At 41.2% G+C, this 15540-nt stretch overlaps 1 pseudogene; it reads right to left on the reverse strand.

Moving 5' to 3' along the window:
* Nucleotides 1-4289: 4289 nt before the first annotated feature.
* On the reverse strand, nucleotides 4290-12434 carry LOC121442237 (annotated as a pseudogene).
* Between the last annotated feature and the right edge of the window lie 3106 nt (nucleotides 12435-15540).

Consider the following 15540-nt stretch of genomic DNA (forward strand, 5'->3'; position numbering starts at 1 on the left):
AATGTGGGTCTCTGTCTCCTTTCATCGCCTGATGAAGGTTAATATTCAGGAGGATGCCTATATGTTTTTCTTTGGGTTCTCCTTATTTAGCTTCTCTAGGATCACTAATTATAGGCTCAATGTCCTTTGTTTATGGCTAGAAACCAAATATGAGTGAGTACATCCCATGCTCCTCTTTTTGGGTCTGGCTTACCTCACTCAGGATAGTGTTTTGATTTTGCTCTTTAGTTTGTTTGCCTGTTTATTCATTCTGAATATTTGTTTTATTTTTTAAAATTTTGTACACGAGCACATTGTTTGCAACATTCCTACCCCAACTCTTTCTCTCTCTCCAACCCTTATGATACCAACATATTTTTGAAATTATTTACTTCTCCTTCAAATACACACACACACACACACACACACACACACACACACACACACACATGAATGTACTAATAAAACCTACTGACAGGACTGGAGAGAAGGCTCTGAGGTAAAGAGCACTGGTTTCTCTTCCAGGGGCCCTGAGTTCAATTCCCAGCAAACACGTGGTGGCTCACAACCATCCATAAAGAGATCAATCTGATGCCTTTTTCTGGCATGAAGGCATACATGCAGTCAAAGTACTCAATACATAATAAATAAATAAATAAATCTGAATCAAATCCTACTGAATCTATTTAGTGTTACTAACATGTGTTTAGGGCTGACCACTTGGTAATCCATCAGGGTTTTATCTCTGGAGAAGACTGATCCACCTCAATAAGGAACTGTTAATTATCAACAGCTCTTCACTTCAGGTGAGGCCCTGTAAGATTTCCCCATCTATATTGGCTTGTCAACCACTGTTGTCATTGTTCAGACCTTAGCTAGGCCACCATATTGCTAAATTTTTTGGCAGAAGTCATGTTGTCACCCCCTGGGAATGGCACATAAATGTTTTGCAAATGGAGCTTCTTAGATGACAAGGCCGTTTGAAGAACCCCATCCACTTGGCAAGAACCTGTGGCAACAACACTGCAGACTCCTGTGCTGATTCTAGAGGCTCATGGGCTTCAGGCATCTCTGACTCTCTCTATGCTCATTCCTATGATAACTCTTGATTCTAGAGGCTCATGGGCTTCAGGCATCTCTGACTCTCTCTATGCTCATTCCTATGATAACTCTTGATTCTAGAGGCTCATGGGCTTCAGGCATCTCTGACTCTCTCTATGCTCATTCCTATGATAACTCTTGATTTTGCTTTGCTAGTCTTGATTGTGCCTGAGGTTACTGGTAGTAAAACCTCTGATCCGTTACAGAAACTGTTTTCTCTGATTGCCCCTCACTGCCTTTGCATCATCATGAGAAAGGAAGAGCAACTCACTAAGATTAATGACTACTGGTATTCAATTATTCTAAAAGGAGATAAATATAATCCAAAGAACTTACAAACCTGGAAAATGATTTTCTAGAAGATACATATAAGAAAAACATTAAAAACTTATAGGAAGTAATAAGGAAAAGATATAGAACACAAAATGGCATATATCTCTCTGGCTCCAGGACGTGTATACTCAGATATTTTTCCAATGTCAAAATATCAATAAAGGAATATAAAACTCCCTGTTCTCTTAAGAGAAAGGCACATGCTGAAATTTTCAGTAAGAATGGAAATTTAGTCCCAACAATTAAAGAGTTAGGTTTTTATTGTTACTATTTTGAGAACTTATAAATTTATGCTAGGATGATAACTGTAGTCCACATAAAAGTGATGTACAGGTTACTTAGAAACTGGCATACACCTGAAAATGATAACCTAGGCATGACAATATACTCAACTGATTTCAAAATATGAAAATGTCATATTGTTAAGAATTAATCACAGGGCTTAAATCTCTTTCATTGTAACCACATGTTTGTTGCTGGCCAGAGAACAGTATGAATAAGAGGTGCCTGGCTAGATAAAAACATTTGGCTTGCATTATAATGATAAGGGGTAAAGGGAGTGGTAAAGGAAGAGAAACTAAAATGAGTCAATGCTAATCATTCTTGGAAAATGCTTAAAGAGAAATGCTTTGAAATAGCCCATGTTTGAAAGTATTAGAACTTGTATAAATAAAGGATGGTCTGTGGTAGTCGAGACCATCAGTTTGAAAGACGGACTGTGGTTGTCTTTTGCTGACTCCACACATCCATCCTGCGGCAGCACAGAACCCCACTGAAGCTGGACTCTGGCAACTGGTGCCCAACGTGTTTATGACCTTCAGGATGGTAAGTTCCCACCCAAGACAGATGGTGGTGTAAATACCTAGGAATTCTACTACAGTCTCACTGGAAATAAGCCAGCTGAGTAAGGGTAGAGAATCTCAGGACCTTTTGGAGCTATTTTAAGGCCCTCTGTTACTATGGGACAGGGTAAATCTAAGGACGCTGCCCTTTGTAGGAACATCATTGAACATACCCTAAAAGGAAGAAGTCACAAAGTTAGTGCTACCCTGATTCAAGACCTCTTGCAGTCTGTTCAAAAGGTACATTCCTGGTCCCCAGAACAAGGAATCCTGGATATAGAAATCTGGAATGATCAGAAGAATTTAAATCATGGTATAATGATCACAGTGCTTCAAAAATACCACCAACTGCCTTTTCTACGTGAAGCCTTTTAAAAGTGGCTATGGATCTTATACAAGCAGGAAATACTGCTTTAGCCTCTCAGCATTATTCAGATAAATTTAAAGATGGCATTTCACAAGAATCTCTGAAAAACTCTAACTATAGACTGTTTCCTATAAGAGAAGGTTTGAATAAAGATGAGAAAACACAGGAAAAACTTGACCAACAAGATGAACCAGACCTTGAAAAAGAGGCAGCTAGATATCATAATCCTAAAATGGTTTATGGGCCTCTCCCTAAAATGGTAAATAAATTGCCTTCAAATAAACCTCTGATTAAATTCTCAAATCTCTTTGGATTGCTTAGGATTTGAAGGAGCATTAACACAGGCACAAGAGGATAGGAAAATGTTAACTGATTTCCAATACTTTGTGATCCCAAAACTGATGAGCCTTTATGGGAGCCTCTCCCATACAAACTATTAAAAGAAATTAAACAAGCTACAGCTGATTATGGGCCTACCTCATCTTATACTATGACTTTAGTTGAGAAACTCAGTATTCTATGGGTGACCCCATATGTTTGGTTCCAGGTAGTTAAGGCCCGCTTAACAGGAGGAAACTTTCTACTATGGAAAGCTGACTTGGAAATTTCAAGAAGTTAAAATTGTACCTAATGATTCTAAATGGATGGGATGCTTTTATATATCCAAAATTTTCTGGGATACTAAATTATACAGATATAAATGGTTTGCCTATCTGCTTTTCTACTGTTGGTATGTCCCCTCAATCTGCTTGTGTTAGTCTGTTTTACAGTACATCACATACTGACTCTCCCACTAAACAGCCTGTGGGAGATTCTCATTACCCTTGAACTCTAAGTTTTGTTTCTGTAGCAGACAAAGATTCTCTTACTAAATTGGGCAGGACTAAAGATTTCTCCATTGATTCCTTGCTTGGTTGTCGATGGGCCAATCAGTACAATCCTTCCTGGGGCACTGTCAGGCCAAATTCAGGCTATCCTTATTGGCTCCCCTGGGCTTTCCCTTTTAAAGGGCGTTATTTATACAGTTCAGGATTCTCAGGATAGAATCTATGATTGGTCTAAGTCTATAAGTGAACAGTCTTATTTTACATACCAATCCCAGTTCCCTCTCTCTCCTGTCCTCTTGCTCCCCCACTTTCTCCCCTCCCCACCACCCTTCCACTCCTCAGAGGGTGAGGCCTCTCATAGGAAGTTCACAAAGCCTGTCACATTAATTGAGGCAGGACCAAGGCCTTCCCCCACGTATCTAGGCTGAGTAAGGTTTTCCTCCAGAGGGAATGGGCTACAAATGGTTGCACTACTAGTGGTTCCACAAACTGCCAAAGCTATACAGCTGTCACCCACATTCAGAGGGTGTAGTTAGGTCTTATGCAGGTTCCCCAGCTATCAGCCCAGAGTCAGTGAGCTCCCACTTGTTCGGGTCAACTGGTTCTGTGGGTTTTCCCATCATGGTCTTGACCTGTTTGCTGATATTATTGCTTCTCCCTCTCTATGACAGGACTCTAGGAGTTCAGCCAACGGCTTAGCTGTGGATCTCTGTATCTGCTTCCATTAGTTGCTGGATGAAGGCTCAATGATAACGATTAATGTAGCAGTCAGACAATCAATCTGATTTCAGAGGAAGGGCAGTAAAGGTACCCTGTGCACTATTGCTTAAGATTCTTAGCTTAGATCAACAGCGGCATCAGGGTCAGTAGGTTAGCTTCACAGCTGACAAAGCCCATGGAATTGAGTTGCTCCAGCTGCTGCTGAAATCTCACTTCTGACATTGGCACCTGTGAATTTCCACTTCCAGCCAGAAACTGGATCATCTGTTGCATGCGCTGCTGCTAGGCACTGGAACCCGCCTTGGGAGGAGGCGTGGCTTGTAGGCCTGGGGAATAGGGGCGGGAGGGGGGCGCCTTGGCGGCAGACCGGGAGCTGCCTGTCAGGGATACAGGGGTCCGGGATGTCCCAAAGGAGCCAAGGCTTGGTACCAGCCCAGGAGCTTCAGTTTTCAGGGTCTGCATGGCCTGGGGATTGGTGAGAATGGAGAGAGACTCTGGGTTCTGCATCTGCTGCAGAAACACAGGGAGCTGCAGGCGGAGCTGCTCCTGAAGCTGTGGATTCCCGGCAAACAGCGGGACATTCACCATCATCTGAGCAGCAAAGTCAGGGTTCTGGGCTAGTGTCTGCATCATGCTGTGAATGTAAGACGCTGAGATCACATTCTGCATAAGCTAGGGGTTTTCAGAGATCTGCTGGAGAAGCGCCCACGTTTCTGGGCTGTTGAACATCCCTGACCCCAGGCTAGCCGCACTGATCCCAAAGGGGTTCGAGACTGTGGGGTGCACCTGGCTGGTCCCCGACCCTCCGGGGCCCTCCCCCACCGGATTCGGGGCCTGGAAGTTGGGAGGGGAGGGGCTTTAGGGGTTAGGGAGGGGCTCTCGATTCTCTCTGTCCGAAGAGGCTGGGAAGATATGCTGTTGGAGTTTCCGGTCAGGGAAGAGAAGGGATTGTTGCCAAACTGTTCCCGAACAGCTGTGAGCATGGGCTCCTGGGTTTCGGTGTACATGCGGCGGAGGGCATTATACCCTCCAGGAACGCTTTCCAAGTTGCTGGGAGCCCGGCCCTGGTTCCTCATTATTTCTTGCATTATGGTTGGGTTTCGAGCAAGCTCCATTGTCTGCCTCATGAGCTCAGGGTTGTTGAGCATGTGTCTGATCTCAGGGTTCCTCTCTATCAGCTGTTGCAGCTGGGGGTTAGCCATGATCATGTGGCACATCAGGTCAGGGTTTGACGTCATATCCCGGACCAAGGGGTTCTCCATGATCTATGACAGCATCTCAGGGTTGGACATGAGCTGTCTCTGCATCTGTTGCTGTAGCTCCATGAAGTTGGCAGAACCCAGGCCCAGAATGCCTAGACCAAGGATGCCCCCAAAGCCAAAAAGAATCGATGCAGTAGTGCTTGGAGGCCCCTCTGCAGCCACTGGAGAGGGTCCTCCTCCATTGCCAGAATCTGAAGTGGCATTGCCAGAGCTGCAGGGCTGGGCAGGGGCAGCAGGGGAGGCAGGTGTGGTGGAGGGTGCAGAGGCAGAGTCAAGAGTGGAAGGGGGAGAAGTAGGCGTGGCCGCTGGATCTTGAGCCTTCTGAGGGGTCTTGACTAAATGGACTGTGAGCTCATCCTTGATCCCATGCGGGTTCAGTGTGTCTCCATCCTTGAAGATCTTGCCTGCAAAGATCAGGACCAGCTGATCCTGCTGAGGCTTAAACCTCTGGGAGACTTCCTCCTTGAACTCCTTGACCGAGGCTCGATCACAGATCACGATCTCCTCCTTGTCCTTGAGGGTCTTGACCATGACTGGAATCTGGGGCCTCATCTCAGCGGCTCGGCCTGTCTGTCAGCCCACCTGGTTCCTCTTCCCGACCCGCCCGGCCCGGCCCCGTTTTATTTTTTGATCACATATTCCTTCCTTTTATGTGTACCATTCATTGTCTTATATAAAGTTAAATTTCTATTCAGTAAAAGTAAATGATCAGCAGTTTATGTAAAACATTAACACTTTTATTCCTCTCATACATTACATCATGACTGCAGTTTCCCCTACCTCCCCTGTCCCCACAACTCACTCCTCCTGTTTCCCTTCAAAAACATAGAGCCGGCCTCCCAGATATATCAACCAAACATGCCATAACATGTTACAAGAAGACTAGGCACAAACCCTTCTATCAAGGCTAGACTAGGCAACCCACTTGGTGGAAACAGGACCCAAGCACAACCAAAGGTGTAGGGGGACCTTTCTGTCCTGAAAGCTGCTTCCAAGTAACCACACAAAGGCTTAATATTAATTATAAGTGCTCTCAACCAATAGCTCAGATTTGTTGCTGTCTAACTCTTACATTTTCAATTAACCCATTTTTTCTTTGCTTTGCCATATGACATGCTACCTTTTCTCGATACTATGTCTTGTCCATGTTGCTTCTCTCTTCGTGTGTTCACTACTCCTCTGACTCCTTCTTTTTCCCAGCATCCTCTCTACCCAACAATCTTGCCTAGCTATTTACCAATCAGCTTTTTATTAACAATTTGAGCAACACATATTTCACAGTGTAAAGAAAGATTATTCCACAGCACAAAAGAGTAAGAAACATGTCCCCATTCCCACTGTTCTTGTCCCAAAGAACACCAAGCTACACAATCATAAAGTATATACAGAGGTCCTAGCTCAGATCCATACAGGGTCTGTGTTTGTTGCTTCAGTCTCTGTATGCCTACCTCTATGAGCCCTGCTTAGTTGACTCTGTGGGCCATGTTCTCATGGTCTCCTGGATTCCTCTAACTCCTATAATTCTTCATCCTTCTTGACTCCCTAGTGTTTAGTTGTGGGTCTCTGAATCTGATCCCATCAATTGTGTATGATGTTTCTCAGACATTGTCTTAAAAATATCAAGAACATAAAATGTTGTAGACCTATCTGTCAGAGACCAGCCACAACAAAAACACCTCTCGCCAGGGTAAAGGCGTTTGGATTTAGAAATATAGTAAAGAATATGAAGACGTGAACGAAAATAATAAAATGGAGAAACATATAGAAAAGTATCAAGAGGGCATTCCAGTGAGTACTAAAAATTCACCTGTGTTTAATTTCCAACTGCTTCAAATACTCCTAACCCAAAAAGGTAGTAGTAAGACAAAAGACTGCATTAACATGATACAAAGAGATGAAGATACCAATCCTAGAGAAGTTAAATAAGAAGGTGAATCCAAAGACAAACATATAGGCATCCTCCTGAATCAGGCGATGAAAGGTGACAGAGACAGAGACCCACATTGGAGCACGGGACAGAAATCTCAAGATCCAAATCAGGAGCAGAAGGAGAGGGAGCACGAGCAAAGAACTCAGGACCGCGAGGGGTGCACCCACACACTGAGACAATGGGGATGTTCTATTGGGAATTCACCAAGGCCAGCTGGCCTGGGTCTGAAAAAGCATGGGATAAAACCGGACTCTCTGAACATAGCGGACAATGAGGACTACTGAGAACTCAAGAACAATGGCAATAGGTTTTTGATCCTACTGCACGTACTGGCTTTGGGGGAGCCTAGGCAGTTTGGATGCTCACCTTACTAAACCTGGATGGAGGTGGGCGGTCCTTGGACTTCCCACAGGGCAGGGAACCCTGATTGCTCTTCGAGCTGATGAGGGAGGGTGACTTGATCGGGGGAGAGGGAAGGAAATGGGAGGCGGTGGCGGGGAGGAGGCAGAAATCCTTAATAAATAAATAAATTGAAATAAAAAAAAAAAGAAAGTCATAGGCTGCTGCTCTGATGAGGGTCTCTGTCTCTATCACCATCTGTCATAGGACAAAGATTCTATGGTGATATTCAAGATAATCATTAGTGTGATAGTGGGGCAAAGCCAGTTCAGGTACCCTCTGCTCTGCTGCCCAAGAACCTAGCTGGGGACATCCCCATGGACACCTGGGATCCCCTCTAGAGCCAAGTCTCTTGCCAACCCAAAAATGGCTCCCTTAATGTAGATATCTTCTTTCCTGCTCCTATATCCACCCTTCCTCCATCTCCACCCTCCCACTCCCCCAAACTCTCTCTAGTCTTTCCTTTCTCCCTTCTCTCTCCCCCTCTCCCCTTCCCCCAACCCCAGTCCCCTTAACCCTACCCCCATGCTCCCAACTTTTGCCCGGCAAGCTTGTTTGCTTCCAATTTCCAGGAGGATCTATATATGTTTTTCTTTGGGTTCACCTTGTTATTTGGCTTCTCTAGGCTTGCTAACTATAGGCGTAATGTCCTTTGTTTATGGCTAGAGTCACTAATGAGTGAGTACATACCATATTCATATTTTTGGGTCTGGGTTATCTCACTCAGGATAGTGTTTTCTATTTCCATCTATTTGCATGCAAAATTCAAAATGTCATTATTTTTTTACCGCTGAATAGTACTCTAATGTGTATATATTCCACATTTTCTTTATCCATTCTTCCACTGAGGGACATCTAGGTTGTTTCCAGGTTCTGGCAATTACAAATAATGCTGCTATTAACATAGTTGAACAAATGCTTTTGTAGCATGATTGGGCATCTCTTGGGTATATTCCCAAGAGTGGTATTGCTGGATCCTGAGGTAGATTGATTCCCAATTTCCTGAGAAACCGCCATACTGATTTCCAAAGTGGTTGCACAAGCTTGCATTTCCACCAGCAATGCATGAATGTTCCCGTTACTCCACATCCTCTCCAGCATAGGCTAATATTGGTGTTTTTTATTTTAGCCATTCTGAGAGGTGTAAGATGGTATTTCAAAGTTGTTTTGATTTGCATTTCCCTGATGGCTAAGGAGGTTGAACATGACCTTAAGTGTCTTTTGGCCATTTGAACTTCATCTGATGAGAATTCTCTTTTCAGTTCAGTACCCCATCTTTTAATTAGGTTAATTAGAATTTTCATGCCCAGTTTCTTGAGTTCTTTATATATTTTGGAGATCAGACCTTTGTCTGATGCGGGGTTAGTAAAGATCTTCTCCCATTCAGTAGAATGCCTTTTTGTATTAATGACAGTGTCCTTTGCTTTACAGAAGCTTCTCAGTTTCAGAAGGTCCCATTTATTCACTGTTGCTCTTGTTGTCTGTGCTACTGGGGTTATACGTAGGAGGTGGTCTCCTGTGCTCATATGTTGCAGACTACTTCCCACTTTCTCTTCTATCAGGTTCAGTGTGGCCGGATTTATCCTGCCCTCTCTTAAGGAGGGAGGGGAGGTAGGATCATGAGTAGGGGATCAGAAGGAAAATGGGAGGAGGGGAGGAAGTGTAAGTTTTTGAATGGAAAAATAAATTTGAAAAAAGAAGTCAAAAAACTATAATTGTATACACTACATTCTTGTTATGTCTTTTTCACCTAACTTGGTGAAATGCTATAAATAAGGTTCAATAAAAATATAGTTAAATTAAATTTTAAAAATGTCTCAGGCTACATTCATAGTTGAACAGTTTGTTGCTAAAACAAAAGAAGTGACACTTACATCCTAGACAAAACATTCTGTGGGCAAACCACTCTCCCTGGGTTTTCTGTGGGCAAAACACTCTCCCTGGGTTTTCTGTGGGCAGACCACTCTCCCTGGATTTTCTGTGGGCAGACCACTCTCCCTGGGTTTTCTGTGGGCAGACCACTCTCCCTGGGTTTTCTGTGGGCAGACCACTCTCCCTGGGTTTTTTTTTTTTATATCCATAAAAAGAACTGAAACTTAGTTGGATCCTTAGACTCTTGTTTCAGTTAGGAACAAACTACTTCTCTATTTCTGGAGCACAAGGTTTGGCTATTAGCCACACCTGTAGACAATTATCTTGAGAGAGCAGAACTCTCTGAACTACATCTAGGTAGGACCTTTGTTTGAGGCAGAAGCACAATAACCTTGAAGGAACTAAAAATAAGCTCTAACTCTCTGACCTTTGAGCAACATGGAAATAGGCTCACATTTTGAGGCCTCCAAACATACCTGTTGAAAACTGTGCATGTCCTATATATTGAAAATAAGTTATAGTGAAGCTAATGGTATAATTAAATGAGAACATATTCTTTATTTGTGGGTAAGAGGATTCATTATTGTCAAAATATCATTTTTCCAATTTTATTTTTGCAGAACCTCAGTGCTGGTAAAACTCATCCACTAATCTGAAAAAACAGCCCCTTTCCTCCAGCTTCTGGCAATATTGTCATTCTTCTTATTTAATTTCTTACCAATAAACTTATCAAAATTACAGGCTTTCTACTAAAGGTTTTCTCAAAACCTTCCTAGCTTTGCCCACAATTTAGTTCTATTTACTAATACTGCCTTGGAAACCAACTCTAAATTATTTTTCTTTTATTACTTAATATTCTTGATATTTTGAGAATTTCATACATGAATATTGTATTTACATTGTCTTAACCCTTCTTCTACCAGTTCCAATTTCTCCCGTGCCTCCCACCCACTCTCAAATTTGTGATCTTTGTTTATTACCCACATACACTAATATTTTATCTTTTTATTTGTATATACATCAAATCCTACTGGCTTTTACAAGCATTCATAAAACCCGTTGAGTCTATTTAGTATTGTTCATAGGTGCGTGTGTTTAGGGCTCACCACTTGGAATCAGGAAGCTCATTCCTGGGATGCTGGCGGGAACCCGATTCTCCCTCGCTCAGCAGCCTTTGCTCCAATGTAGCTGTTTGTCTAAGAGCTCCCATCTGCTGTGAAATAAAACATGTTTAGGCCAAAAAGGGAGGAAACAGGGGCTAAGCTGGGTCAGGTGGAAGTGTGCGGGTCAGAGGAAAGCCTTGACTTTCAAGCTGAAGCTCATTAGCATCCCTGCCTGGACTGTGTCAAGCCATATAGAGGTGCATCCACTAACTGTTCCCTGGGTTAGCTTGGTAGGACCAGTGTGGATAGGCTTGGGAGAATATTTGTATGCAAAACATCATGGGATTTTTTTAATCCTATATATGAAATTCTTAAAGTATCATTTTTTTCTCTTTTTTTAAAAGGCAAACCTTGTTACATGTTGTTTGAACTAAATCACCTGACATGGACTGTACCACTTTCCGGAGACTTTAAAAACCTTTGGCAAACTTTCCCCTCCTCACACTGCTGTCTTAGCCAGCGTTTAAGAGGCTTCCTCTGATGTCTATAATTAAGCTTCAAAGGGACTGGGCAAAGCCAGCCATTTAAATGGGCTGTTTCCTTTTTTTCCACCTTCTTACTATGGTGCAGTTTGCTCGCGTTTGTACTCATCACACTTTCCAAAGGCTGATTCAGTGTTATGATTCAGGGTGGCAGGTCAGAGTGCCAGCAAGAGTTCTCAGTGCTGTCAGCTGACAAGGGGTCTCTTGTTTTACTGTGGGCCAGTGTCCACTCTGTGAATGGTCTCGCATGCCGACTCTATTTGGTCCTGGCTAATGTCAGCTTATTTATTATTGTTGCTGAGTATTCTACATTCCAGTCAAATGAACCCTGTGGTGTTAGTGTAACCCTGAGTCTTTGCACATCTGCATGCCTCCTCATGGTTCTAGCCCCTCCTCTTCTGGGTCTGCCATCATCTCCACTTACCCCAGTCTCATTTTGCCACAGAACCATTACGTCTTTCAAGAACGACAATTGTGTGACTGTGTCTTTTGCTTATTTATTAAATGGACCTTCTCTCTGAACACCATTTTAGCAAAAATAATTAGTTCTTTAAGTTTGCGTAGCATCTTAAAAAATATATTTTCTGAAATGTATCACTTTATATTGGTGTGCATTGTCTATACCTGATTTGCTAATCCTGGGATCCTTGAGTACAGGGTAAGTCAATATTATAAGTAAAACATTCAAGATATGTGCAAATTGGTGTGAGGATATTGAAGAACAGAACCCAGACCAATCGATAAAAGCCACTTAGTCTTCAAAGAGCAGTGTTTTAGATAAGTTCATCAAAAGGTTAACAAATTGATACATATTAAAAGACTGCATGTCTGCTTCAACAACTTTGATGGTCATGCGTCATCTTGGTAAATTGGTAGAATTTAAAAGAAAAATAATATAATTCATAATTTACTGTCAAGTCATTCTAAGATTATCTTGTAAATGAAGCTATCAAACATGAGGCATCCAGCGAATAGTGTCAAAACAATTCAGAATTCACCTCTGTAGATCCCAGTGGGGAAAGTTCTAGAAAGAACAAGGGGGATGGCCATGAGAGCAGAACCAGCCACATACTCCTGAACCTCCTCTACCTCCCAACATGGACTTATCAAAACTTACGCAAAAATATTTGTAACATGTAATACACCATCTGAGCCATTTTACGTGTACAGCAGTTCATTGTTCTTGTAGACATTGTAGGTCATGTGAGCAGCCATTGCTATATGATGGGTTCCTGGGATGCTTTCACAGTTTCCCTGAAACTGCAATTACATCCATGAAGCAGTAAGCCACATTGTTCTTTCTTCAAGGCCTAATATCTAATATCAGAGCACATGCTTCTTAAATATTATAAACATTTCTTAAAAGTGAAACCATACCAATGCCTTTTTGTGTGTCTCTTGTGGGCATGTGTGTGTGGAGATAGATAGATAGATAGATAGATAGATAGATAGATAGAGATAGAGATATAGATATATCATCTTTCTTACCTACTCATCTACTAAGGACACTTAACTTTCTTCTATGCTTAAGTTATTGTAATTAAATCTACCATAAGTGTGGTTTTGTAAGTATCTGTGTGAGATTCTCTTTTTAAATATTTTGCATGTGCCCCCAGAAACCCACCTAGACGATTTTTATAGCTTTATGGGTATCATTGCCTTCACTCTTTTGAATAATTTCTTTAATAAATTTTATTCAAAGCTCAGAAAGAAGACTCTGTGTCGAGTCCAAAAGACCTCTGTGTCCTGAGACCTCCCAAAATGAAGAAAAAACTTAAAATCTATTCATGTAAGTCAAGAAAATGAGCCATAAGTGAGAAAAGGGAGAGATATTCCCCCACATTTAAAAGCCTGCTTTCAGGAGGGGAGCAGAAAAAAAAATGTAGAGCTCAATAAAAAAGAAAAATAAAAGAAAAGCCTGCTTTCTGTCTTCATTCAGGTCTGTTACAAAGGATTTGGTTGCCTCAGAAGTTTGTCTCCTGGGTTTCATTTTTTACTCCTGTAATGACTGGAGTAATTGACCCAGAGTTCCTATCATTTATTGTTCCTATAATTTATCACCTCATCTATCTTTATCCATTAACAGTTATATCATGGGAGTTCTTATCTAATGCCTTGCAGAAGGTCAAGCCCATTATGTAACTATTATATTATACAGATCTACTGGTCTAGTGACCACATTTAAAAAAAGAAAAAATTACTTTTACCTACTGTTTTTATAAATCTAAAAATTGTAAAATTCCTTTGTTATATATATTATGTTTCTAAGCCTAACCTTGAATACATTCTTAATTAATGCCAAATTAATTAATCCAGAAATACTTGGATTTAAAAATTAGAGATTTAAGTATCCTTTGATATATGTATATATATATATATTAATATATATATTAAAACTTCTAAAAATAAATTAGTAGCCCAGAAGTAGGGTATCTGGATAGCATGCAGAAGTTCTTGGTTTCAATAGCTGATGTGTCAAAAGTAAATATTTAAGTAAATGAATAGATGATAGATTAGATAGATAGATAGATAGATAGATAGATAGATAGATAGATAGACAGATAGGCAGACAGTCAAACAGACACACTGAGAGATATGGTAGATAGATGCTATGTGGTTTTGTATGGTAATAGAACACATACTCAACCTTTTCGAGATAGGTGAGGTGTTAAGGAAATGGAAGCGATAGGTTGCATGAACTAGACACAGGGAGAACTGGCATCTGAAAGTACGGACATTGCAAAAAGCTGACCTTCAATTTTGATTTTGGTTGCCTACATACTCAAGCATGATAATCAGAGAAAATTGGGGGGGGGATGTCAAATTCAATATCTTTATGCAATCTATAACAAATAAGGCAAGCAAATGGAACCAAAGCAGATTTAGAAGAGGCAGACTCACCTGACCACCAGCTGACTTTTGCTATAGCAGTTAAGGTCTCCAATACTTTCAGGAATGCTTATATCTTATTGGTTGAGTTTTAAAAAAATATTACGTTTTTTAAAGTCATGGTCTGCTGTTTTAAAACAAGGTCTTACTCTGTGGCTTTGGCTGTCTTGGAACAAGCTATGAGACAATTTGACCTCCGACTTCCAGAGATCTGTTTGCTTCTGACTACTAAGTGCTGGGACTAAGGGCAGCTTCCTCTACACCTGGCCCATTTTGTAAATAAAATAAGACCTATTAAGGCAGTTTTAGGTCTCATGATACAATTTTAGAATATTTGCCTTTAAAAATAACTGTTCTAAAGAAAGTATTGCAATGTGGACTTTGTTTAGTATGTATAATTTAATCATGTATTGATTAAAGAATATCATTGGCAGCCGGTTTAATACTAGGCCTATGACCTATCCAAGAACAGATTATTGACATCTATATAGGTGTGCTAGCTGTGGGTTCCAATTTGTTGAGAGGTCCTCAAATCCAACCAAAAGGTGGTTAATTCCCCAGATATTCATGCCACAGTTGTACCAATATCTTGCTGGGCCTGTCGTTGTAGCTTACAGTGTTTACAGCTAGATAGGAATGATGAGCATTTCCTCCTCTGATAGCATGATAGCACATCCCAGCGTCATGAAAGCTAGCCATGAGCAATGAAGCTTCCAGACAGACACAGTTTGATTTCTCCACATTCTATGACTCATGTATGTGGAGTCTTCAGCAATAGGGACTTAACATCAATTCTGGAGAGTAACCAAGAGCAATGGGAATAGTAAACATGATTTGGGGAATCTATGAGACCCCACTGGCCAACAGCTCCAATAGAGGTTACTTTTTACTGGCATTGTACTTTTTAATCTATGGTTCTGTAGTGTCTAGTTGTAATATTCCCTATTATAGAATAATTCCATTTTGATTCATTTTATCCATGTATAGGTTTATAGTTTGGGAAATTTCTGCACAGAAGTTTTACATGACTTTTAGAAGGTTCTTAGTGTTGTTTATTCCTCTGGGTTTTCTTTTTTGTACTCTGCTTTCGAACCCCTATCCAGCTTTTCCTGCTCCATTTTAGACCACTTACCACTTTATAACACTGTGTGCTATCTTTCTCCCCTTGAATCCTGCCCTATAGTCTCTTACTAGTTTCCTAACCTCTGTAGGTACTCCAAATGAAGCACACATATCTAAATATTCAAGGCTTACATCCACAAATAAGAGAAAATATGTATTTGTATTTCTGATCCAGGGTTACCTCACTTAGAATGACTATTTCCATCTCCATCTCTTCACATATAAATTTCATAATACATAGTGTTTTTCTTC

This window comes from Microtus oregoni, unplaced genomic scaffold (genome assembly GCF_018167655.1).
Source record: "Microtus oregoni isolate MIOR12 unplaced genomic scaffold, Mior012 000088F_ref0000325, whole genome shotgun sequence".
Lineage (NCBI taxonomy): Eukaryota > Metazoa > Chordata > Mammalia > Rodentia > Cricetidae > Microtus > Microtus oregoni.